At 37.0% G+C, this 26,701-nt stretch overlaps 1 long non-coding RNA gene across 1 annotated transcript; it reads right to left on the reverse strand.

Moving 5' to 3' along the window:
* Positions 1-1,568: 1,568 nt before the first annotated feature.
* On the reverse strand, positions 1,569-5,496 carry LOC135409682 (uncharacterized). Its single transcript, XR_010428312.1, has 2 exons — positions 4,896-5,496; positions 1,569-2,285 (listed from the first exon to the last, which is right to left on the reverse strand). It is a non-coding gene; the product is annotated as an uncharacterized LOC135409682 (long non-coding RNA).
* Between the last annotated feature and the right edge of the window lie 21,205 nt (positions 5,497-26,701).

The raw sequence follows: 26,701 nt of genomic DNA on the forward strand, positions 1-26,701 counted from the left end.
CTTCATCTAGAGTCCAGACAAGGATCCATTGATGTCACAGGTTTGGAATGCTCTGCCCAAGCCCTGAGAAACCATGCTCTTATCTCATCAAACCTGTGCAGAAAACCTTTTGTGTTTTGTCTCTTCCTTTCTGTTACCTGTTCCCCCCATGAAATCCCCCAAGATAAAGTAGGGGTTTTCTTATGATGTAATTCCTAAAACCCCAAAAATGTGTTAACCTCGGTTTTCCCCTTACCTCGTCTTTGTGAAACCCTCCAATTTTAATACCATGAATATGTAAACCCCCTGTTAAATATGTAAACCCTGAACCCTTTAAATATGAAGTTGTGAATCCAATAAAGCATTCCAGTTTCTTGCCTCCTCTGGGATCGTGATAGCTTTATTGACCTCCAGGGGAGGTCATGGTGTACCTTTATTGACTGCAGGGGAGAGTTAGAGGTTCAAAGCAAAGGCAGAAAATTAGTTAAAATTTTAGGGCTGATTAGTATTCAGTCTTTCTCCCTGAACTTCTTTAATTCAGCCATATAAAAATGTTGCATAGGTGCCTGTTTCTCTCCATTGACTACTATAAAAGGAGTGCAGGATACAGAAATCCAGAAACAGTTATTTACGTCATGTACATTTAGTGAGTTGAGATGCGGTGGATTTCTGTTTTACACACTGCCACTTGTGTTATTGGCTGACAGAGGTACCAGAATTATCTCTACTCTCAGAACAGTATTCAGTGAAGTATGAGGTAGTCTTATTGTTTTTATTTCAAGATAAAAGAAGAGGCCTGATAGTAGAGGGTTAATTGGCAATCCACTGTCTTTCAACTGTGAGGGAGTCTGACTTTTATATAATCATCTATTGAGTAATTCTAGGTCTCCAGAAATTAGTTGCTAATGAAACACTACCATTACTTCAAAAGAAGTCACAACAGTTGATTAAGTAACTATACGTCTTCACAAATGAACAGAAATTTTCTCAGGGTTCTTTTAGAAGGGATTAATGTGAATAAAATGTGTACTGATAGTACATTTAAAAGGCTGGGAATATATAAATAGTTTATAATGAATTCATCTTTCTTTGCATATTCATTTAATGTTGTATTGATTAGTACTATGGAGTACAAACTGCTAAAAATTCTGCAAAGTACTCTGGAAAAGCAAGTAATATAACACATTGCATAGGAAAAAAGTTTAATCTCTAGCTGTATGTTTCTTGTTCTACTATGTAGAGTTACAATTTGGGAATTCAGCAAAACCGTAAATGTTTATTGTTCAGCTGCCAAAGTATTTGCTCAGGAATTTGTTGGCAAGATTATCTCTTATGTCAGAATACAATGTACCACAGAAATTGGGCATTGAACAGCTGCATAAATAATTTAACTGGCTTCCCTTGGATAAGTCTTGACTGCATCACTGCAGACTGTTCACTAGTGCAGGATAGATACAGCAGAGTTCAGCTCTTCCTTAATCTTGCAAGTTAATCATTTAGGCAGTTCTGTCCCACACAGTAACTCAGTCACTTCCCATCCATGGAATAGAGGAGAGAATCAGAAGAGTAAAAGTTCAAAAAACTATGAGTTGAGAAAAAGATGGTTTAATAGGAAAGGCAATATCCAATACATCCTCATTAACCACCCATCACCCTTTAAGCTCAGGTTGGGTCACTACTGCACTTGTACTGCTTCCTGTGATGCTCATTTTGCATTGGTTCAGGCAGCTTCTGCTGTAGCGCTTCCTGTAACATGCCTCTCAAATCATGGCTTACAATAGACTAAAGTCTTCAAGTCTGTTGAAGCAGGCCTCATTGCAATTAACTCCTCCCCTTGCTCCTGCTCCATCATGGCCTTATCTGTAGATCAAAATCTCTTAGGGGTGTACCTGCTGCAGTGTGGTCTTATCCAAGGACTGAGGTCTCTTCATGGGTGTACCTGCTGTGTACTGAATTTATCCATGGCCACTGACACTTCATGGTGTACCTGCTGCAGCATGGACTTACCAGAGCAACAGATGCTTTGAGATATACCTTCTCCAGCATGGACTTTTCCTTGGGCCACAATCCTGTCAGGAATGTATCTTCTCTGGTGTGGACATCACCACCAATGCTTCAGGGTGTCCTGCTACCAGACAGATTCGTACACAGGTCACAGGTTCTTCAAGTCCAGTTCACACTGGAGTTCCAAGCTGTCAAGTACAGTACAGAAACAGCAGCGATGCACTGGCCATCTTCCAGTCCTGGTTCATGTCCACTGCTGTTACCAAAATGTTTACAGGCACAGCCCAGTAAAATGAGAAAGCCTACCACAAACAGCAAATGCAAAAAAACATTAACAAGCACATCCTCATAGACAGTAAGGCAAGCAAGCCCTGTGACAAGCACAGGAGCCTGCTAACTAGCAGATAATTAGCTATGATGACTATAAACTTGGTCTAGCACACTCCAATCAAATCTGTCGTTATCTCAAGCCATTTGAGTCCATTTTTGGGTACCAAAATGGTTATTGTTTAAAACCAGTAGGCATCTAAGACCCATACAGTACACCTTTCCAGCATTTATTTTCTTCAGCATAAGAGAGACTTGCATGACAGAGCTGGCTATTCCATCCTACTGCGCACTTATACGCGTGGGCCTTGGTCGACTAAATATCTGTGACAAAATTGTTATTTTCCAATGATGTTTGACCAATACATAGAGGAAGTGCTAGTAAAAGCTCACTAGAGGATCTGGCTTTTTAAGCCTGGAGTCTGTGTTTCCTTACAGCGGAGTAGTCTAATCATGACCATTTTTCCTGTTTGTCAAAAAGTGATTAAAATGTGTGTTTCAGACTAAATTTGGTTTCCATTTGCAGAGGGAAAATTTTTTTATGTTCAGCCCATTCTGAGTTTTAATATTCTCTCAGTTTTCCTCCTAGCATTTGTGGAAACTGTCAAAACAGTATTCCGGGATTTTCGTTTGTTTAAAATATTTAAAGAAGTCCTTAAATCATTTAGAACAGAAAAGAAACGCTGTAGAAAAAAAAATGGTGTTATTTGTCAGACTGAATGACATGTAAAATGAGACGTAACTGAGACAGTAATGGCGGGAATGATTCTTGAAGGAACATGCATGGATATAATTCTTCATAGAAATACCAATGATGGCAAAGATCAGGCACTGTTAGACAGAGAAGATATTGAATTCAGATTGTTTGCTTGAATATAAAGCCCTTGATCATCTCCCTGAACCTGGAGAATTAAGAATGTCTACCACAAGTCTGAACAGGAATTTTAGGGGGGAAAGAAAGCAAGCATGCCCAGAAATCTAGAACAGAATCTTTACCTGAACTAACGCAGACATCTAATTTAGTTGATTTCTATCACAAAAGTCCTTGTTTCTGTCCACCAGTGATATAAGGAGTAGAAACAACTTGCTCAAAAGTAGATGTTTGTATTGCAGACATCTAAAGTAGGTGGAGTCAACCTGACCTCAGGCATACAAGCAACATACTAGTCTCTGGGCATTTAAAGCAGATCTCAAATTCTCAGACTATGAATATATAAGTGGATTAGTAGAAATCCTCACTCATAGTGACTTTCTCACTCTTTCAGTGAAAGAGTGACTTTTTGCATCCTTTCACAGCTCAAAGTCATTGTAGAATTACTCCATAGCATGAGCTGTAGCATTTAAAAAAGCAGGCAGTTTCCTCCCAAAGGATCTAGGAATCAGTGTGGAGCTTCTTTATGACAAACCATTGGTTCTTTAAGGAAAAGTTCTTCTGTGTAAATATTTTCAGACTTTTGGAGCTGATTTCAGAACTGTTGTATAATGTAAATAATTAGGTGATTTTTCCATTCATAAAAAGTACCACTGATGATCACATTGGACTTTACACTCAACTTTACTGTTAACTATAAGTTCTCTGAACATTTTTCTTTTGTATTTCTTCAAAAATAACCTTTTCTGGAAGCATGCATTACCATGCAAATATGTATGGATATTATTTATGTGCACACACATCATGTGCATGTTATTTGCACTTGTCTTCCCAACTGAACAACAATTTTGGTTGTTTAGGAAATTCAAAAAAATGAAACCTACCCATTGGCTAAGTTATTGAGAAAAAAACACAATTCCTACCCAAGACAAGAGAATCTTTTTTTTTTTAACTCAGAATGTAATATCTTTGTGCAGACATGTGAATATGCTGTGCACATATAAAATCTCTTAATGTGTAAACATCATTAGCACAAAAAAATTGTTTTGTGATTCAGAAAGTGAGAGACAATGTGGAAAGGATCTTTGAAAAGCATCAATAACATGATCAGCAAATCAAAGAGCAAATGCTGAAGGTGCTTAAAACCTATAGAACAGGAAAATAAGCACTAATGGAAAAGATCTACAAGTAAAACACTTTCTCCTGCAGCAATTTGTATGTAGGTATTTTCTATCGATGTTTCTATTTCTTTGCCGTTAGACAAGGACTGAAAGTTTTATTTGTAAATCCCATCAGATACTATTTCCAGATACCTTTCAAATCACTTTGCCTTCAAAAACACATTGTGCCAAGTTTTCAAGACTTGGGGGTTTTATAGTCTGGATGAAACTCACTTGAAAGGGACATAAGAATGCTAATTTTGTACATTTGCGATCCTGACAATTGCTGATGGTAAGTCAGGAGAATTATAATGATTGTCTCTGTTTTGTAAGGTAAACTCCGGTCCTAATAGCTAGTAATATAGCATAGATTGGGATTGGTGATCACAGAAAACACTTTTACACAAAGTTGTCTTATCTATCTACCTATCTATCTATCTATCTATCTATCTATCTATCTATCTATCTATCTATCTATCTATGTGTTTCTGGCTTTTTTTAGTTTGTCTTCAGCTAATAGGAGCTGTAAAGTCAGATTTATCTGAAAACTTTACCCAGAAGAGTTGTAGCTGTTTACTTTGGCTGAACCCCGGCTGTCCACCAAGGCTGCGCAGATCCCCCTCCCGCCCAAAAGTAGAGACAAAAGGAAAAAAAAACTTAAAACCTGGGGTTTACCAAGAAAGACAGTTTTATATTTACATGAAGAAAAAGAAAAAAACCTAATAACCCTACAAACACACAGGCAAAGGAAACTAACAGTAAAATTCTACCTCCCCAAGAAGCGGCGTCTCAGACAGCCATAGCTGTCTCTAGGGCCATCCCGGAAGAAGAAGAAAGGGGGAGCTACCTCTTCCTCCCCTTTTATAGCTGTACTGACATAACATAGTAGGGAATATCTTCCTGTTCCTCCCAGGAAAAGGAAATGTTATTTAACGACACAAACTCACTACAATCTCCACCCCTTACTCCATACCATTTTACCTCACACCCATATCCCCATTACTTGCATATATCCTGCACTTGTACAGGTCTTGTCTTCTATGGTGGTCTCATCGTTGAGCACTAGCATCAGCTTAGTTCGGGTCTTCCTCATCTGGTGCCTTTTCCTGCAATATATAACTCAGAATACAAATTAGTTTTTCCCCAAGGTTAAATCTCCTTCAGGGAGATTTCCCCATCTTCTCTCATTATCTACCAGGTGTATTCAGGTCCTTGAGGAAAGACAATCCCACTAATGGGTTTGCCTTTGCTTGAGGGAGGGTTAACCCAAACTGCTTTACCTAACATACCTCTCAAGTGAATTACTGGGACTTTGTCTCCATCCACAGTGTGAAGGGACTCTATTTGGGCAGGGACAGCTCGATTGACAGAGCCTCTAGTGTTGACTAGCTAAGTAGCCTTTGCTAGGTGCTCCCAATTTTTGAAAGTCTCCCCACCCATTGCCTTCAAAGTAGTTTTCAGCAATCCGTTGCATCGCTTAACTTTTCCAGCGGCTGGTACATGATATGGGATATGATATACCCATTCAGCACCATGTTCCCTGGCCCAAGTTCCCTTGCCATGTTTTTGAAATGAGTCCCATTGTCTGACTCAATTCTCTCTGGAGTGCTGTCTCCACAGTACTTGCTCTTCAAGACCCAGAATGGTATTTTGGGCAGTTACATGAGGCACCAGACAAGTCTCTAACCATCCGGTGATTCCTTCCACCATGGTGAGCACATAGTGCTTACCTTGGCGGGTCTGTGGCAGTGTGATATAGTCAATCTGCCAGGCCTCCCCACATCTATACTTATCCCAATGTCCACCATACCATAGGGGCTTCACTCTCTTTGCTTGTTTAATGGCAGTGCACGTCTCACAATCATGGATAACCCGGGAAATAGTATCCATAGTTAGATCCACCCCTCAGTCTCATGCCCATGTATAGGTAGCATCTCTGCCCTGATGGCCTGAAGCATCATGTGCTCATCGAGCTAGGAACAACTTTCTCTTATGCTGCCAGTCCAGATCTAACTGTGACATCTTGACTTGTGCAGCTCGGTCCGCTTGTTTGTTGTTGTGATGTTCCTCATTAGCTCAATTTTTGGGCACGTGGGCATCTACATGGCAGACTCTCACAGTCAGCTTCTCAAACCGGGTGGTAAAGTCTAGCCATAAATCAGCAGCCCAGATAGGTTTTCCTCCATGCCTCCAATTAATCTTCTTCCACCAATCCAGCCATCCCCACAGAGCATTGTCTATCATCCATGGGTCTGTGTAGAGATAAAGCCTTGGACATTTCTCTCCTTCGGCAATGTCCAGGGCCAATTGAACGGCTTTGAGTTCTGCAAATTGACTTGATTCATCTTCCCCTTCAGTAGTTTCTGCCACTTGTCAAGTGGGATTCCATACAGCTACTTTCCACTTTCAGTTCTTCCCTACAATATGACAAGAACCATCAGTGAAGAGGGCATAATGTGTTTCTTCTTCAGGTAACTGATTGTATGGTGGAGCTTCTTCAGCCCAATTCACTTGTTCCTTTTCCTCCTCATCGGCCAGACTGAAGTTTCCACCTTCAGGTCAATTTGTTATGGTTTCTAGGATTCCAGGGTGATTCGAGTTTTTGATTCAGGCATGCTGTGTAATCAAAGCAATCCACTTGCTCCATGTAGCATCAGTGGCATGACGGGTAGGGGGCACCTTTCCTCTGAACATCCAGCTCAGCACTGGTAGTCAGGGTGCCAGGAAGAGCTGTGTTTCTGTGCCAGTCACCTCTGAGGCTGCTTGTATTCCTTCATAAGCCTCTAGGATTTCCTTTTCCGTGGGGGTGTAGTTGGCTTCAGATCCTCTGTAACTTTGGCTCCAGAAATGAAGTGGTCGGCCTTGGGTCTCACCAGGCAATTTTTGCCAGAGGCTCCACTAGTGACCATTATCTCTGGCTGGAGAATAGAGTACATTTTTCTCTTTTGGTTCTGTCTTGACTGGTCCAAGTGCCACGGCGTGTGCAATATCCTGTTTAATCTGTTTAAAGGCTTGCTGTTGTTCAGGACCCCATTGGAAATCATTCTTCTTACAGGTCACTAAGTAAAGAGGGCGCACAATTTGACTGTATTCAGGAATGTGCATCCTCCAAAAACCTATGGTCCCCAGGAAAGCTTGTGTTTCTTTCTTGTTAGTTGGTTGAGCCATTTAAGATGGACTCTCCATCTTAAATTAATGATCCAGGTGCCCACATAATGTGAGTCTTATCCTCAGTCTGGGAACTTCATTTCATGAATCTTGTTGAACTGTTCAAGTAAAAGGAATATAGTGCATGACATTTCCAGGTAACCAAAGTAGATATATTTCTTCATATGAGCTACAAATGATTGCTTATGAACCAAAGCCAGACCAGTTGTCATTCGTGTTAATTGTTAACATCATTCTGAACAACAAATATATTTGAGTAAATCATAATAGTTTTCTAGAAAAGTCTTGCATCTAAGAACAGGTGAAGTTTCCCTCACAATAATATTTCAGTATTGTTTCTTATAGCTGTACGATGTACCAGAAGAGTACTAGGAATTTTTTTTTATGCTGATATTTTGAATGTCAATAACAGATTTCTCATTAAAAAGACATGGGTACTAGGTGTCAAGAGATTTCAGGTAATACATGTTTGGACATATTTTATTTCAATAATAATAATAATTATAATAATAATCCGCAAACAAATTAATAAATCACAACCTCACCCTGTAAACCAAAGCACTTTTACTATAACTTTGAGTTGACTTTATAATTCATCTGGAAAGAATTTCTCTTTCCTACAATTTGTTTAATCAGTGTTTATCTTGGGGGACAGTCCTTGGAATCAATGTAGTGTGCAATAACCAGCTGACTGCATGATCTAATTAACATTACCTTGTTATTTCCTCCCTTCTATTTTTGTCATGGTCATTCCCAGTCTTTCCACCCACTGCAGATAAAAACTCCTCAGAGCAGGAACTGTGCCATCTTCAGAAGTTATGATTCATCTATTACATACAGCTGTCAGATCTTTTTCTTTAACCATTGCATTACTAATAAAAACATACTATTAACTCATTGATTTGAGTAGCAGTAACTGAAAAAAGTCCATATCAATATCAAATCAAAATATTCCAACATGAGAAAGAAGTAAAAAGGAAAAAAGAGACATTAATTCATCTTTACCTCGAAAGTATAAAATCTTCATATAAGCAGCTGGAACAGATGCTATTGATACAGTATAAAGCTTTGGGATTTTTTTTTCTTTCTGTAGCAAATGATGCATTTGTTCCTACTATATTTTAATTTGTCCTTACTATGTTTAGTCCATCAAATAATTTATATCAGAAGAAACATAAGTGCCTCAGCAATGTAAGACCTTAGTTAATTCATTGATAACCAAATGGGGAAGACAGAAAACATTAAGTATTATAATTTAAAATGTTCTAATGTGCCTTTTTATAGAAAAAGTAATTGCATGAATGTTAAATATTCACACTTCAAAGTAGTTCTGAAAAATTGCCCATGTTAAATTCGTCCGCTATCAAGTTTCTATTTTCTAACATTACAACACAGTCCAAGAAATATTTAGGTTCGACTAGTTCTTTTGATATTAATGCAGGCTATTAGAAAACCATCTCAAAGAATAATGAAGTTTATTTTTCAGTCTTGCTACAAGATGACCACTCCATTGAGACTGTGGTGACCTCACTGTGACTATTTAATGAGTCTGTAATGCTTCACAGTGAAGCTTTTTGCTTTATGCTAATTAGCATTCATTATTTGCAATTAAAAACGTGCTTTTATTATTTCACAAACATTTGATTGTGACAGCTAATTCAATGCTACCTTTGTCTTCAGTTTAAAAGAAGTGTAAAGCAGTTGAATCACACTTACTGTGATGACAAAAAATTTACTATTGCAGATATAGACAATCATCCTATTGCAATGGTAAGGGATCCATGTAGATCATACTTTTAAGGGGGTTTACATTCTGGCATGGTAAGGCCACATAGCTCTGTTAATATAAAAGCTCTTGGTATCTTTTTTCTAAGCATCTCCCTAGAAATCAGTCATACCAATGTTAAACTTTTAATGGTTTTTAAAAGAAAATTGCTTTTTCATATTATAAATTACATTGTTATGCTTTGAGAATATGAAAGAACTTTAATTAAATAATTTCTATATTTTATTTAAAGAAATCATTAGACAAAAAAATTAGACATACATATTGAATTTTTACTACTTTGACTTTTTCTTTGCTGGGACAATTTTTGTATGAGATTCTTTTTTCTTCATAGATATTTATAATTTTTTATGTATTTGTATTTAATTTATAACACTATGGCTTAGGGAGAAAATGTCATTTTCTTGTGTCTTTATCTTCTTCACTGTCGGTGATGTCAGAAAGCTTCTAAAACGTTCAACATTGTCACAAGCTCTATTATATTCATCTTCATCTTTCTATATTTATGTGAATGTAATTGTGCCTATGAGGTATTTTAAATTTCAAGGTTATCTGTCAGCTATTTCAAGTAGCCAGTTAGTTTTTCAAAAATTGCCTTCCGTTTCATTGAATTTGAAGTCTACAATCTCCTTTCTTCGTAGTGTTTTGTAAAGATAGTAGCGTTTGATGCAAATCAGTGAAATAACTTATTCCAATCACTAGAAGAGGCTTCAGGTGGGCATATTTTACAGATCAAGGAAATTCGCTGTTTCCACATGCAGCGTCCATGTAGTCAGTATCACACTCACATCTGTGCTAAATATAAATCAGGCAATAGAGTATGGCCATGCACACATTTGCTTTCATTAAGGGATAATTCTATTGCTGAAACTGGTATACATGCTTTGAAATAAAGAGCCTATTATTTTGAGAAAGTAGATGTTTATATACATATTTGTAGTCAGCTATGCCAGAGAAGCAGAAGCATGTCATTTGCTAATGAGTTTTTCAGTTTTGTTTTAAAGGCCCACAGAGGCACGGTGGGACAATCCTCTGTGAGCTATAACAAGCCCTTATGTGAATATCTTACTGACACCAAAATTCCATAGTCTTAGTAATATTATCCTGCTATGGCAGCACTAAAAGACATGTTCTCTAAAAAAAAGCCCAGAATCTCCTTTGTTTTTTAATACTTTCATGTAATGAATTGTTTATTGTCCCAAGGAAAATAAATTAACAAGTAAAGGCACCCATCGAGACCCTGTAAAGTGCTTGTATTTTGAGCTGTCCATAAACTATTATTCACAAGTCTTTCCTGCAATTCAGCCAATATTTAAGAAGAAGTGACAACTGATAATTTCCAGTTTTATCAGTCCAAATGTTCTCTCAATTCATTTATTAAGTGTAACCAATATTGGCTTCATGTAATCTAATATAGTTTCAATTGTTCTCTGAAAATATTATGTCCAACAAGACACGTCATGGATCTCATGAATCAAATGTCTGTTTTTAATACATCACTCCTAACAAAGTGAAAAAATTTATCATCTTTTTTCATTGACATATATATGTTCCACAGGCAGTCTCATAAGATCTTTAATAATATTTAACTTGTACATATAACTTATACTAATAATTTTTTGTTGAATTGTTTTCTTAAGAAGACAATACAATGAAAGAATGAAGTAAGAATAGAGAAAAGCATGGGGAAGAGTTAATATATAGGGGTAGGACTAATAAACCACATCATGGTTGCCCTGACCAAATCATTAAGTGAAAGAATTTGAGAAAAGCACAGCTTAGGAAAGGCATGGGTTTATTGACCGAATTCTATTGATTACAAAAAGCATTTTCTGCTAAAAATAGGTCTCAGAAATATTCTTGGATTCATCAAAAATGCCTACATTTCTGCCAGCTTTCCCAAATTTTTCTCAGCTAGTAGTTAGTCACATGCAACAAAAAATTACACCTGTAGCTGTCCAGAAGATTGTGTTCCATCATTTCAGTAGATTATTTATGATTTAATGACCTCCACATTAGATGAATGGGATTCAGAACCAGCATGCCCCCTCCTTATAGTAGAGTGAAATGGCTTTCTTCATCATCAGTGTTGTCTATGACAAACAATTACAGGAGGCTTCTACTCAGTTCTCTGCATTTGCACAGAACCTTGAGTCAAATTCAAAGTCCTAGAAGTCATGTAACTTCCAAGGTTACTTCCATTACAATAAGCCTCCTAAATGTCTTTAGATTGCACTTACTCAATTTATTTTCTGTAGTCACAATAGATATTATAGCAATGAGGAAGAAAGAAGATAGAAAAGTGGCATCAAATAAACCACTCGCTACTTCAGAGTAAAGAAAATACAGACTACTCCATCAAGAAATATTTAAAACTTACATGCTAATAAGGAACTACTCTGAAAAAATTCTGAAGATCCTGTCAGAGCAAGAAATAAACACTTCTAGTAGCTTTTCTAGAGATATTGTAGCAATGGTAGTGGCACTGCCCAAGAGCAGACAACTGCTGCATGAAGACCGCTTCAAGACTGAAAAATATCAGTGGCACCAGATTTTCTAACTGGATTATATGGACATGATTGTTTCTATTTTATTTTGCTAACAGTTGATCTGGAATAAAGAGGTTTAATTTTAAAAGGGTAAATTTTAATAAATTAAGGATATTGATTAGGATATTGTGATGAGATTTCTGGCAGGTTTCTCCTGCCTTACACCCTCTCTCTAAGCTGTTTCTGCGTAGAGTGAAGAGTGGAAGATGTAAGGATCTATACACATGAAGTGTCCCACATAATTATAGGAGCTGGCTTTTTTAATCTTTCCTGACATGTCAGAAAGTATTTTCACTGACTGGGCATGCCTACATATCTGTGACACTGTCAGAGAGCAAAGTTCACAATTTCGTCTGACTACTGAGTCTTCAAGAGTCTATGAAGGAAGAAGCAGCCTTCCTGTGAACCTAGAAATAGTGGTTTGGAAGGTTCTTAACAAAAAGTGGTCTCTCTGATCTGATTTTCCAGGAAACAATTATTTACTGCTTGATGCTCTCTTTGCAGTGTCTAGTGTTTGAACCTATTACTTTTTGCCTTAAATTAAATATGGGAATAATTTTCCATTTGGCCTGTGGAAAGTGAGCCATTGCTAAAGAGCAAGCAATTCTTTTGAAGATCCATGTAAATATACTTTAGGTAACTTACTTAGGAAAGAGGAGTCTGGGTTTGAAAATTATCTGCAGGCATCTATAGAAGACGTTTTCTCTTAGGAAAAGTAAACTATTTCTAATGTTCTTCCATCAACTTGGAGCTGTTTTAGAACAACAACAGCCATATATTTAGCCACTTTCTTGTTGCTAAACAAACAAGCTGGTGATTTGTGTTGTTTCTTTAACTAAATGAAGAAAGCACAATGGAGAAAGTATTATCAGCTTTTTGTCATCTGGCCATTTCAAGTGAATTTTATAGTGGAGAACATTTTTATCTCTCAGTGCAACCTCTTCCATACCCTATGTGTTCATTTAAAAACAAAGAAACAAACAGAGACAAGTGTCTAGCCCACTTAAAAAATTGCTGAGAGGAAATACTCTGCCTGATACAAACAGTTCAAGACAAATTCAAAGAAGAGCCATAAAATGAAAGTGAGATCACAAGACTAAATGCATCTCTACTTATACCTATAAGTTGGCTACTTATATCCATAAGCTGAAAATCGCAAGATTTATTAATCCTGAAATCATTTTGGGAGAAAAAACAAAGCCTAATGTGAGGGGCATAGGTCCTTAAAGTCTCTAAGATGTAGCTGCCTGTAGTGTCTGGAGGTTGAAGTCAGGAGCCTCTTAGGTCTCTTCCAGTCCTTTGTTCTCAGGGAATCACTTCACTTGCACATAAAGGTCCCAAACCTAAATAGGACCTCATATGTTCCCATTCCCTAGTCCTGCCCTGGTTTTCCTAGTCATACTCATTCTGTTCAGGTAAGCCAGAACCATGTATGCTATTCAGAACAACGTTTTATATTATATATGTTTTTAATAAATACATTTGCTTTGTTTGTTCTTTTCACCTCTGGATACAATGGCTCAAATACAAGGAAATTACAGGAACATCCTTATAACTATGCTGAGTAACATTGATGTATATTCTCTGCTCTCAAGGGAAAAAGTATCGGAGCTAATACAATCAAAAATATGATTGAAAAAGGAATTTTATTTGGCATTAAATAATTTCAGAAACAAACATTTCCTCTTTCTTCTTTCTTTCCCTTCACAAATAAACTCCAAATTTGGTTTATTGGAAGAGTGAAAAACAGATGGAATTTTTACTGTCACCACTAAAAAGTATCTCTGCCACAGACTTTTGTTTTCTTTGGTGTAAACAAGGGAGTTTTGTAGGTTTTTTGGAATTGTCATCATCATGTCTGTGAAAACAATAGAAAGATGTTCTTTTGGGTCTCATTCATTAGTCCCATTTTTTACTTTCTGAGAGTCAAGTACTACAGGTGTCTTTCTTCTTTCTATTTAACATAATTTTAAAAAAGAATCAATTAATTGGATGAAGTTCTTTTTTAAAGTAATCATGAAAAATCTATGAATTTTCCTTCCTGGAGGAATTAAATCTCAGGTTATAAAGAATAATTAGCTCAATTTTGTCACACATACATGAGATCCTAAAGTGTCAATTATCTTCTGACTCCTGAAATATGCTGAGACATCACATAGAGAAGTTGCCATTAACACCTCCTTCTGTTCCTGTGAATCTCTTTAGTTCTGTCATGCAGTGCATAAAGCTTTGAATTAAGGTCCCCATGAGCAGTACGAGCTTTGAAGACAGCTGTAGAGCTCTTATCTGCAGGAAGTACCTTAATTTAATACTTTTGTATACCATTTACCTTAGAATATGAACTACAGCGATCACATTTCTTGGATACTGAGAGAGATGGCCTGCTATATACAAATAAAATACACAGATTTTTCCTTAGTCTATGATAAGCTTTCACCTGAGTAGGAAGACACTTAGTTTATTTCACGAAATATAGAATAAAAATAATTCCACAAGATATATCCTTTATATTTTAATACAAATTAACCTCTTATTACCACAAATTTATTAATAAGAATAAAAACTACATATACAAGTCAGGATCAGGTAGTGATCAAAACCCATGCCTGCACGTTATCAACCATTCCAGAGCTGCCACAGTGATGGAAGCTAAACTCAGAATTTCCTGCAAAATACAAGGCAAATATTTACTGATTCTGCTTGTATCAACTTCCCTGGTTACAGGAGTGGGTTTTTTCTTCAACAAGAAGCATACAATATATAACAGATGAGTGTGTATATGTGAGTGTGCATTTGTCAAAAGCACATGCCTGTTCCTACTCTATTATTTACCATATGAAGCAAACTAAATACAACAGTAATATATCTCCTCACCTAGAAACAAAGAAAAAATTTCTTTCTTTGCACTGGTGCATAGAACAATGATGTCGAAAGTCATGCAGAGTTAGTCATCTTTTCACAAAACAATGATGCTGAAAGTCATGTAGTTTTAAAGAACTTCCAAAACAAATGCCATATGTTTTCTCTCCTTTCCTTGCCATGTTTTACTCTTCCAAACATTGCTGCAACTGTATTAGATTTTGAATGTCTCAAAATATCTGATGCAAATATAAAAAAGGAGTCCCTTCCTGTGTCTGATATCATATTAGAAGTTGCTTTAGATAAGTTGACACGGAAAAAAAGAGAGATTCCTACTAGCTGATTCACAAGAAGACTCAACTCTGCCCTGAAGAAACAGATGGTTCCAATTAAGTCTTTACATTTGTGATTTAATACACAAGGGCTTCTAATCTAACATTTTGCTAAATCTGAAAGACAGAGTTTTCCATTCAACCTAGAGGCCTGAAGAAGGTCTAGATACTTTTAGAAATTGGGTGAAAAGGATGATATAGGACATAACTTTCACTTTTCTACTTGAAAATATCTCAAGGATATATTTTCATGTGGACCACATGTTCACATAATGCAAATGTGGAATAACATTTCTCTTACAGAGTCATGCACTGTAAAACTGCCCAGTCTCCAACTTAGACACTAGTATGTCCAAGGTGACATTGGCCAAAAATACTTAACATCGGAGTCTGAACAATATCTGGGCTCTTAGCTGACATTTCAGAGGGTGTTAAGGGTCTTTATAATTGCAAGCATCTGGGCACTAATGACTTAGAGATTCAATTTTCAAAAGTAACTTAAGTAATTAGAAGTCCAAGTTGAATTAAATTGTAATTAGTCTGAGGTGCCAAAGGGACATATTCTTGAAGCCACACAAATATCTTGAATCATGGCTGATTGGTTAGTGATATTTCCAAAGTAAACCAGGTGCAAGTGAATATGACTATACTGTAAGACCAATTTAATTTTCACTTCTTAAAATGGACCTGTGTTCCTATATTAATGAAACACTTTTGAAGGCATTATTAAAAATCTAGTCAAAAATTATGTTGTTGAGCAACAAATACCTATTCTCTGCAGCTTTAAAGTACTGATTCTTTAACCTTTATTTCCAAATATTCTATTGTCGCTGTTATGTTGAGATGGCCAAGCGACACAGAATCAATCTTCTTCCAAAGCAGGGACAGAATAGCAGGAATGATGAATGAATTTATTGCAACAGGTTACAGACATTTATATTTTTCACACAACACACGCCAACTTACTATTGGTGCCTTCAAGTAAACATATATCAAGCCATACACATGTCAACCTACTATTGGTGTATTCATGTATACACACATCAGGATTGGCTGCCAAATAGCAAACTCATGGTGATACAGCATTTGCCAAGTCATGATGATCTGGCTAAAGCAGAGTCACGGTGACTTGCAGGAAGTCTAGGAAGTCTGTTTTTGTACTTCCTGTCTTCCATCTTCTTACTTCCTTCTGACAGACCTGTTGTTGACCCCAACATTCTATTTATAAATTTATTATGGCATCAAAATGCTCTAAAATTCCAAAAGTAAAGATCACCATTTTTAAAGAATAGTGTGGGGGACTAGTAAAACACACACTATCATACAGGGAGTTGGTGAAGTGTAAATTGCAATTACTTGTAGAATTCTTTGAGATCTCAGTAAAAAGGTGTGGGAGGCAATTGAGCTGTGGACAGCTTGGGCCCTGAATTTGAGTGGTTGCAGCTGTAAAGTTGTGAAGGAATGTAAACAATGAAGATGAGAAGGTGGACAGGGAGGACGGAGCTGCGAGGCAGCTGTGATAGCCAGAGAGCCTGGACTGTTTGCTGAGTCACCCTGAGTTGCAGAAGCTATAGAGCAACCAGTCTTAAGATGTGTGTGTAGTAAGGGTACCAATGGTGGTGAAATATGCTGGCTAGGGGAAACTATAAATTGGCCATGTTTGTGTGAAATAAAGGCTTTTCTGCATGAAATCCCAGTGTGGTGCCCATCCCAACAACAACAAAAAGGGACTACAGAATTGTACATGATGATGATGCTGTTGATGATGATCATTATTGATTCTGGTAGCTACTTGTGTTTTCGTATCAACTACATTGCTTTCAAGGCCTGTGCAGTGGGCCTCAAATAGGTTTTCCCTCTTGTGTTCAGGCAAATTTTGTGATGGAAGCTACGTGTGACGTAGTTCTCCAAACTCACTCAGTTACTGTCTACAGTAAAAAGGTATGCAGTCCCAAGTGAAGTCAGAGACAAAACTAAATAAGCCATTTTTTTAAGCTGATAAAGACCAAAATATGGGGACCTTTTCTTCCTGTTCAAGCAAGAATCCTCCTAGAGCACATTGCACAGGATTGTGTCCAGACAGTTCTTGAATATCTCCAGTGAGAGAGACTCCACAAGCTCTCTGGGTAACCTGTTTCAGTATGCAGTCACCTACACAGTAAGGAAGTTCTTCCTCATGTTCACATGGAACTTCCTGTTCATCAATTTCTGCCCATTGCCTTTGTCATACTGCTGGGCACCACCAAGAAGAGCCTGGCTCCATCCTCTTGGCACCCTCCCTTCAAATACTTACAGACATTGATGAGGTGCACTCTCAGTTGTCTCTTCTTAGGCTGAACAGGCCCAACTCCCTCAGTCTTTCCTCGTAAGAGAGATGCTCCATTCCTTTAAATATCTTTGTTGCCCTCCACTGGACCCACTTCAGGAACTCCATTTCTCTCTTATACTGGAGGAGCCCAGAACTGGACACGGCACTCCAGATGTGGCTTCACTAGGGCTGAGTAGAAGGGCAGGATCCCTCCCTTGATCTACCGGCCACACTCTTCCTAATGCACCCCAGGATACCATTGCCCTTCTCAGCCACACAGGCACACTGCTGGCTCATGGACAGCTTGTTGTCACCAGAACCCCCAGGTCCTTCTCTGCGGAGCTTCTTTCCAGCAGATCAGCCCCCAGCCTGTACTGGTGTGTGGGGTTATTCCTCACCAGGTGCAGGATCCTACACTTGCATTTGTTGAATTTCAGAAGGTTCCACTCTGTCCATCTCTCCAGACTGTTGAGATCCTTCTGAAAGGCTGCACAGCTCTCTGAAGTATCAGCCACTCTTTCCAGCTTTGTGTCAAGGTAGAAGAATGGGTTACAGAGAACAGGGGAAGGGAGATTTCATTGTGACTCAACAAGCAAAAGTTAGTTTGAATACAGACTAACATTCCCTTGATCACTGAGCTGGATAGGAAAGCAGAAGACAGAGCCATCTAGGCGGCTATGCAGCTAAAATATAGCAAGCATTAAGATAAGGCTTGTTATAACTAATGTTTTAGTGGAACTGTGGATGTTCTGCTCAGGTTGTATTCTGACTTTTTATAGAGCCTAGAGTAACCATATTATTAACCATACTCATGCCTCAGCAAGGTGATAGAGTAATGCTTGTATCACTTCTAAGTCTGGGAGACAAATTATTTCCCTGCATGTGTGTTTGGGAGCTACTGCTACTCTAGTGGCGATATAATACGAAAGTGCTTGGTAAGAAGCAATAGGAGCAGTAATCAATTACCTAAACCCAGGTATTCTGGGCTGTCCTGAAACAGGACGCAACAGCAAAAGACAGGGTATTGTGAGTGATCTAAGGTTAGGGCAAGTGATTCCCTCCCAATTTGCCGCAAAGTGGTCATCATTTCAAGGCACAGCGAAGAAAACCCAACCACTGAACAACAACATATTTGCTCATGATTACATAGAACAGATGAAAATGGAGTAGAAAATGTATCCAAAACCGCAAAGTGGTGTTTGGAATGGCCAGATACTATCCGCAGCTGAAGAATCTCACAATATGTGTGATTGCAGACAGTTCCAGATGATTCTTTCCTGAAAACTCCTAAAATAATAGTTGTAGCCACTCCATCATGAGTTTGGGAAGTGTACTGCATTTTTTCCCATTCCCAAAAGATACGATCACTATTCTCAGTGTGTTACCATCGTTGTCTTGAAACATTTAATTTTATATTGGGGTTTGTGGTCAATTTTGTTTTAAGTATACAAGCAGTTCCAGCCTTCATGCTAATTTTTTCAACTCAAAGTGTTAAAACAATGAATGTTCATATAGAAAATAAAGGGGAGAAAAAAAGGAAATTCTGTGGGACAAATATAGACAAAATTATGTGAGGTGAAAAATATTTCAATTGAGAATAAAGATTCAGGATTGTGGAGAGCTTGATGAAGGAAGTACCTGTCAGAGAACAGAACAAGAAGGAATCAGTTATACCAAGAAAAATGTAAATCATTCTTGGATCAAAGCCTGACAGATAAGTTTTTACATATTTTTACCCTTCTTTCCACATGAATTATCTGTGGTCTTACTGTAAGGTTTGAAAAATACTATATAGCAATAGCAGAAGTAGATGTGCATTGAAGAATAAAAGCTTCTTTATAGCTCACAAGTACTTCAGATTTTCATTTATCTAATTATTTTTTGTTTTTGTTTTTTTTTATTTTATTTATTTTAATTCATCTAATTATATACACTGTTTCAGGTATTATACAATATTCTGAAAAAACAGAGGACAGGCTTAAAAATCAAGAAAACACCCCAAAAATTTGCTTTTGAAACTTCATAAATAAATGTTAAGCAATGATACGCTCAGTTGACTGTGGTCCACAACCTCAAGGAAAGAGTGAAATGTGGCTACAGAAAACAGGAGGAGCTTCTGATAAAGAAATTAGAGAAAGCACTGATACTGCAAAGAGATTCAGCATCCTTCTCCTTTGCTCAATTCCCTGCAACATTTACTAATTTTTTTGAAGCAGAGGAAGCAACATTTGTGATAACCACAAGGTATCCAAGGACCAGGAAATCTGTTTCAAAGCAAGTGGCATGCACACCCTGATTGAAGTCTCCCATCTAAGCCCTGTTGGGATTTGCAAGCTAGGGGTGCCTCACTCTGTTGCTGATGCACCTGATCTGCGAAATCAGTACCTACAGATAAAAAATAGATGGAAGGAAAACCTCCTTTGTATTGAAAGATCTCTGGTTTGAGTACTTGCCTGGAATGGAGGATATATGCCTTAAATTTCTCCTTCTGATGCTATTAATTTGTGTATTACAGTAACCAGAAGGCAATAGGTATTCAGATTAAGGCTGCACTTTTTACAGTCTAATCAAACAGTCATTGAATCAGACAGAAAATGATCTCTGATCTTGTGGCCTGGACAATGATCTGAGCAAACAGGAAGTTTATAATTACCTATTCTATCCCATACTCTTGAGTTTCAGAATAATTTTTCTCCATTTTTCCCCCTCTTTTTCTTTCTCTCCTTCATTACACAGTCCAGTGAGTGTCAGTTTTCAATGGAGAAACAGAAAATATCCTAATATTAAATAACATTTTAAGTAACTATCTGAATTGCATGAGGCAGGAAACAAGTGAAAAGGTGTAATGGGAGCCACCTTTCTCAAATTTCTGTGTCAATACTAGATTTTAAACTAGGTGGAGAGAGAAGAAACTAACTTTGAAATAGACAGGTTACTCCCTTGCAACCTTCTGATAGAAACAGGCAGAAAGGAGGCCAAGGAAGAGTGAAAATTTTTCTTGTATGGAAAACATTAGGTGCCTTTTAAATAGACATTTAATTGGGAGATTATACTAGGGAATATGTAAATATATTCCTAGCACTTCTCACTGGATAATGCAACTGTAACCCCTAAAAGTCATTTGCACCCTTTCAATGCCTAGACAGTTCAGAAGTCAAGCTGTGGAACCCACCTGGCCACTAAATGCATGAGACATATCTTTTAAAGGGTATCATAGCACTCAGCCCTGAGCCTAAGTCCCATTTATAGTTCCAGTCCTATATTGTCATAGTTGCATTTTTCTTTGAATAGGAAAATCAGACACTAAAATCATAAAATAAAGATAATACATTATCTATTTAAAGTAAATGGAAATCAAGTAGGTTGACTGAAATTCAGCTTTTGACTGAGAGAAGAGTCCTCAGCCTACAAGTCATGGGGTTTCCAGGGCAAAATGAGGAGCTGCCTTTGATTGCCTGTGCTCAAGAGCTACATAATGTGAACTGTAGGAGATATTCTATGCTGCAGTACATCGAAATGGAAAAGTTGCATAAAGACAAGCCCTTGCCACTGAAAGGCAAGACCAAATGCAATTATTATTAAATTACTCTGATAGCAAGATAAAGACCGAGTTCTGCAAACAAGAAAGAGATTGGAAAATATAAATTATAGGACAATACAGAACTCTCAGCACAGCACCTGATGTTGTGCAATGAATCAAGTAAAACATTCTCTAAGGCAAAATGCATAAATACAAAAAAATTTTGTTCACACATACACCTGGCATTCACATTTGTTTAATTCATGGATCTTTGTCAAACTGGGTCATTATAGCTCATATGGTATTTATAGCTATTATTATGAGTTATAATGGGTACAAATACGAAAGTATTCAATGTAGTGGAATTTTCTATTCAGTGATCCAGTTGAAAGTACCTTGAGTCCTAAGGGATCCACTAAATTATAATGGATCCTATGTTCACTATTGAACATGGCTTTGCAAATAGCACCTACCATGGAAGTCATATTTTTCATTGTTATCTACATGTAGATCTCTCCAGTCTGATGTGTTGCTACTGTGAATGGATAGAGAAAATTTCCAAAAGATTAAAAAGGGTAGGTCACATAGCAGTGCTAATAATAACAATAAAAGTATTGCATAAGTAAAAGTGGTTTTGCAAAATAATGAAATTAAAAATAAACAGAAAGTGTATTCCATTTGTTTATACCTAAAACATAAATAAATATTAATATGTTTAATCACTTCCTTAATTAAATGGACTCTGACATGAAAAAAAAGTAATTCTTAGGTAGCATTTCAGGGCGAGAAAAGAATATGAACTAGAATGACTAGCTGTGCTGGTTTTGGCTGGGGTAGACTTAATTTTCTTCACAGTGGCTAGTATGGGGATATGTTTTGGATTTGTGTTGAACACTGTGATGATAATATAGTGATGTTTTTCTTATTACTGAGCAGTGCTTACACGGAGCCAAGGCCTCTTCTGATTTTCATACTGCCACACTGCCAAGTTAGTTGGAGGTGCATGGGAGGCTGGGGGGACACACAGCTGGAACAGGTAACACCAGCTGACCAAAGGGATATTCCAGACTATATGGGATCATGCTAAGTATATAAAGGAGGGGGAAAAGCAGGAAGGGGTGGACATATTGGAGTGATGGTGTTTGTCTTCCCAAGTCACAGCTGCATGTGACGGCCCTGCTCTCCTGGAGATGGCTGAACATCTGCCTGCCCATGGGAACAAGTGAATTAATTCCTTGGTTTGCTTTGTTTGTCTGTGTGGCTTTTGCTTTCCCTATTAAACTGTCTTTATCTCAACACATGAGTTTTCTAGCTTTTACTGTTCCAGTTCTCTCTCTGGTCCCATTGGTGGGGCAATGAGACTTGCATGAGGCTTGGTGGCTGGCTCAGATTTAACCATTCATGGAGAATAAAAATATAGGAACAAAAATGTCAAATTTGCTACAAGTAATCTAAAAAAAAAAAGCTGAAACTCAAAAGAAACTACATTCAGAAAGAAGAAAAATAGAAATGTCTAGTTGAAGTATCAAAATATATTAATGTAAAACATTATTCTCTTTAGAAACTGGCAGAGTAAAAATCAATGTCCTGAAATGGGCAGAAGGAATAAAAAGATGGGAAAAAAGAGAATTAAATAAAATAAATAGAAGAAAATAAATAGAAAATAGATAGAAGAGAGAAGAGAGAAGAAAGAAGCAAACAGAAGAGAAACTAAAAGAGATAGAAAACAAAAATAGGCAAATAGATCAGATAGCAAAACCATTCCCAACAGCAAAAGTAACTGCCACTAATTTAAATAAATTTTATATCTGTATGATCATTAAATGCCGGACATACACCTAATCCTAAAAAATCAACATGGCATCAGTTTGTTTTGCTGAAGAGGAATATTTGCATCCTATAGTTATACCTATGCTATAGTCTGATATGAATGGATTTGAGCAAGATATACTCAGGAAAGAACCTAGTATCATGCTTCTCTATGGGTTACCAAAAACTTTCAACTGATATTTTGCCAGAAGAAGAGTTCAATGAGAGCATTTATCGCTGTATTCATCAAAATAGCCAATATCAGACCAAGAAAAGTCCATAAATCCAGACTACTTTGCCACAAGCTGGGATCACCCAGCAGTACAAACTGAGACACCATGCTGAAGATTTATAAGGAAAACATTATGCAAAGCATTTCTGGACTTTTTAAAAAATATTATTAAAAGAATTAGAAATGTAAAAAGAGAAAACTGTGAATTTCAATCTCTGCATTGAAATATGGCTAGAGATTTGGGGAAAGAAGAAAAAAAAGACTATTTCAAACCAAAACCATGCTATATAAGCAATCATTATTAACTGTAGTAAATTAGAATTCGGTCATTATCTTTATTCTTGTTTTTTCCTTTCTGAGAGTATTGGGGGAAGGAACATCTGGAGTACTGAATTTTGATAGTAATCAAAATACAAAATCTTGCTTCTGTATATTTAAACATGTAAAGTATCATACATGTCTGTCTTCATATTTAACAGGTTTGTCTCTCAACCTAGTTCAAGTAAAAGCAATTCTAAGAAATTCTTTGTGTTTTCTAAAAGCTGACCTACACACTTGATTTCAGTAATTTAGACCATGTCAAAATGAGCTATTTTACAGAGGTACTAGAGGGGGTTATAACTGTTTCCACTAAAGTAATTATGAAGTTTTCATAGTCTTCTTGTCATAAAAATAGTCCCCAAAGTGTACGCAAAACAGCACTAATGAAAATACCAAATATATAACTTTATTGAAGAGAAAAGTAGCATCATGGGGCAGTAATTCCTGCTTTTAACTCAACTTTAATGCTGGGAAAAAAACCAGTAATTTTATATATGAATATGTTCAATTCAATAGTCAGTGCATTGCTAATTAAGCCACTAAATCTTCTGTTCAAATAGATTCACTGGCATTAATTCTTCTACAACTTATTTCCAATACTATGGAATCATGAATTTGACTGGATCACAGGAATCTAATTGGAAAGAAAGTCTTAATTTTGAAACCTCCATGGTTTTTCATATTAAACATCTTGTAGAATTTGAAAATAGTTGAGAGATAAGCCACAGGCAGTGCTGTTTAAAGGGCAAATGAAGAAGTCAAGACTGCATATCAGCCCAAATGCAAAGTGAAGGAGGGGAAGAAAGCAGAACTTCAGCTGTATGGAAACTGTCATATCTTTGAGGAGATTTCAGGCTTTAGGTAAGGTAGGTTATTATTTAGTTTTTGATTGCTGCTGTAGTCTCCTGGATAAAAAATAACCTTTCATTTTGAACAAGCTCTTTTCTGTCATTGAAATCTGTTGCTGCCATAATGTGTCTAAAGTACCAAGCAAGTGCAATGAATAATCATGAGTATGATAACTTGATAAGCCAGAATGAGGATAGTTACAAGGATCTCTTTAGAACAGTGTACAACTATGGATCCACCACTTGGAAGACACATATACAAAGTCAGGGGAAGAAGCACAACTCACACAAAGAAAGGATGGAGAAAAATATGCTGACCAATAATGAAAAGGTTTGCCTTCTAATTAATGACAAGAGAGCAATGCCACAAATGCTTAGCGGTGGGCAAGCCATCTTTACGGTCAAACCGGAGACAGACAAACACAGATGTGTGTTTCTAGGTGGTTCCTAAAGCAGGTCAAATGGGTCACACTTAAGAAATGCAAAGTTCTGAGAGAGGAATCTTGCCACTGGAAGTTAGACATCTTGGTAAAACCTCAAAACAGTGCTGTGACACAGGGTCCCATTACTTGAAACAGAATAACAATATGTCTCTGTTGGAATAAGTCATGCACTAAAGAGTTCCTAGCACGATGACACTGTAAACAGTGGAACACTATTAATTGTCTTTATGAAGATTAAAAATGTTTGTTTTTAATCTATCAAGCTTTTAGCCTTTTAGCTCCATCACCCCCCCCTGCATAAATACCATATGAAAACAGATATGGAATTCAGTCAAAAAACATTGGGATGTGAGGCAAGTCAAACATCAGTACTTAGTCATGGACTCATCATCCCATAGATAAAGCATATGGGGAACATTGTTAAACTCATATATTGCATGTCAGCAATATCACTTAAAATGAACTAATTTGTTGGAATTTCTGCTATGATTTACAATGATGAGACAGTAAATTTATTCATTTTGAGGAACATGCAGAATAAAAAATTTTAAAAAATAATACAAGCATGTTCAGATAAGGACTGACAAAAATACAGTGGATATTAAAAATTATCTCTTACTTTGATATACTGAATGAATCATAAAACAGTGCAAAGTCTTGTTACATAAATATAAATCATATTTGCTAGATTTTTTACAAGTGAAATCTGAGGTCAGAAGTCATGTGATCAATTTCTGTAATCCTTTTTTAAGCAAAATAAGGTGAACCCTAGAGGCACATAAAAATGCAAAAGGCTATTATTTCATTCATGACTGAAACTGGATACTATCGCATGTCTGGTCACTTTAACTTCAAGATTTTTTAAGATGGACAGATACACTACTCCAATTTGTCTGAGTAACGTGCAAGCAGTAAAACCATTTTTTAATTGTAACCTCCAAAGCCATTTTTGTCTTGGATACATATAAATAAAACCGGCAGTGCTGTGAGAAGTCACGATCTTCCTCTGAAGGTCACAATGTTTTCCTACATATAACTCAAGGTTATAAAAAAAATTTAGTACTAGTGTATTCACGTAGTACAAGTTTATCCACCAGAGCCCTCTCCCTTGATTTCTCTCCTCTTTCTGGTGTACAGCAGGAGTGGAACAGCTAAGTATATTGTTTATCTTCATATTTATTTTCAATAAATATTATATACGAGACTTTACGTTGTTTGGGAAATGAATTATGTATATGACAATATGGCACATCCCTCAGTCAGCCTCTTTTTAATGTCTACTCTGACTTCTGCCATCACATGCTGTGATCAAAAATAATCTTGCTTTTAGGAAGTTGCTTTGTTCCTGGGTTTTTCCTATTATCCCTGCGAAGGAATTACTTTAACTTTCTCCCTAACAAATGCTATTTGCAAACACAATGAGGTTATATTTAAATCAGCAAAGATTAAGTGAAGCCGCAGGAGGCCAAGGGAAGGTGCTATCTCTTCAGAAAGCAAGATAACAGCTTGGAAAAGCTGAAGGATTTGCAGGGTTTGGATTTGGGTTTTTTGTTTGGTCGGGTTTTTTCATTAGTAAGAATACCGAAGGTCAGAAATTAGTAATATAAAGATATTGTTTAGTGCCTGTCTTTCTCTGTTTGACTCCTGTGCCAGTTACAGTGTTTATTTCATACTGACATTTGTCTTCACGAATGACATACTATTGAAGCTATTTAGCTTCAGACAACTCAATACTACAGCAAGATACTAAATTGGCACTTTTCAGATCAGGCATTTTAACATTATAGCAAATTCTTTGTCTCACCTAACACCAAAACCCATTCTTTTTCAGGAAGCCTTCTGAAGTTTTCTAGGGCCAGACCACTTCATAAAACAGCATAGCCTATTTGCAAAGATGGCTGTCTTTTCAGCTGTGTGCAGCAAGTGAAGTTAAATAGCATCTTCTTACTTCTAAGGAGGGAAGTTTCTCTGACTGTTTCCTGACATATGAAATTTCCATCTCTGTATATGGAATAGCACATACGCTGCTCTGAGTCAGCTTGGAAACATTACATATCCCACATGCCCACTGTATTCTAAAGAGGAAGTGAACAGAGTGCCACCATCTGTACTGACAAATATAAAAAGGCCAGGGAGTAATCCATGTCCTAAACCCCATCATGCAGAACCAACTTTATATTAATTA

This window comes from Pseudopipra pipra, chromosome 2 (genome assembly GCF_036250125.1).
Source record: "Pseudopipra pipra isolate bDixPip1 chromosome 2, bDixPip1.hap1, whole genome shotgun sequence".
In the NCBI taxonomy this organism is placed as follows: Eukaryota; Metazoa; Chordata; class Aves; order Passeriformes; family Pipridae; genus Pseudopipra; species Pseudopipra pipra.